The sequence below is a fragment of the Arachis hypogaea genome, chromosome 15, assembly GCF_003086295.3.
Source record: "Arachis hypogaea cultivar Tifrunner chromosome 15, arahy.Tifrunner.gnm2.J5K5, whole genome shotgun sequence".
NCBI lineage: Eukaryota > Viridiplantae > Streptophyta > Magnoliopsida > Fabales > Fabaceae > Arachis > Arachis hypogaea.
The window spans coordinates 51,674,086-51,675,621 of NC_092050.1; positions in this window are offsets into that span (position 1 = coordinate 51,674,086).

Sequence of the window (1,536 nt, forward strand, 5' to 3'; positions counted from 1 at the left end):
ACGGGTATTTACTGTCCGTTCCAGAATTCTCTTTAATTCTCTATTAGAGACTTCAGCTTGCCCATTGGTTTGTGGATGATATGGAGTGGCCACCTTGTGGCGAATTCCATACCGAACCATGGCAGAGTAAAGCTGTTTATTGCAGAAGTGAGTGCCCCCATCACTGATTAGTACTCTAGGGACACCAAACCTGCTAAAGATATGTTTCTGGAGGAACTTCAGCACCGTTTTAGTATCATTGGTGGGTGTGGCAATAGCCTCAACCCATTTTGATACATAGTCAACTGCCACCAGAATATAAGTGTTAGAGTATGATGGTGGGAATGGTCCCATGAAGTCAATTCCCTATACGTCAAACAACTCAATTTCCAAGATTCCTTGTTGAGGCATGGCGTAACCATGAGGCAGATTACCAGCTCTTTGGCAACTGTCACAGTTACGTACAAACTCTCGGGAATCTTTATAGAGTGTGGGCCAATAGAAGCCACATTGGAGGACCTTGATGGCTGTTCGCTCACCTCCAAGATGGCCTCCATATTGAGATCCATGGCAATGCCATAGGATCCTCTGTGCCTCTTCTCTAGGCACACACCTACGGATTATTCCGTCTGCACATCTCTTAAAGAGATAGGGTTCATCCCACAAGTAATACTTTGCATCAGTAATTAATTTCTTCTTTTGTATCCTGTTGTACTCCTTGGGTATGAACCTTGCAGCTTTATAGTTTGCAATATCGGCAAACCATGGTCCTTCCTGAATGGCAAATAAATGCTCATCAGGAAACGTCTCAGAGATCTCAAGAAAGGGGAGGGACGTCCCTTCCACTGGCTCTATCCGGGACAGATGATCAGCCACTTGGTTCTCTGTCCCTTTTCTGTCTCTTATTTCTATATCAAACTCTTGCAGAAGCAATACCCATCTGATGAGCCTGGGTTTTGAATCCTGCTTTGTGAGTAGATATTTAAGAGCAGCATGGTCAGTATACACAATCACTTTTGATCCTACTAAGTATGATCTGAACTTGTCAATGGCGTAAACCACTGCAAGTAATTCTTTTTCTGTGGTTGTGTAATTTTTCTGGGCATCATTTAGAACGCGACTGGCATAATAAATGACATGCAGAAGCTTGTCATGCCTCTGTCCCAATACTGCACCAATGGCATGATCACTGGCATCACACATTAGCTCAAATGGTAACGTCCAGTCTGGTGCAGAAATGACTGGTGCTGTGACCAGCTTAGCTTTCAGCGTTTCAAACGCCTGCAGGCACTCTGTGTCAAAGACAAATGGCGTGTCAGTAGCTAGCAGATTGCTTAGAGGTTTTGCGATTTTTGAAAAATCCTTTATAAACCTCCTATAGAATCCTGCATGCCCCATAAAGCTTCTGATTGCCTTAACATTGGCAGGTGGTGGTAATTTTTCAATTACCTCTATTTTTGCTTGATCCACCTCTATTCTCTTGTTTGAGATTTTATGCCCAAGGACAATTCCTTCAGTCACCATGAAGTGACACTTTTCCCAGTTTAAAACTAGGTT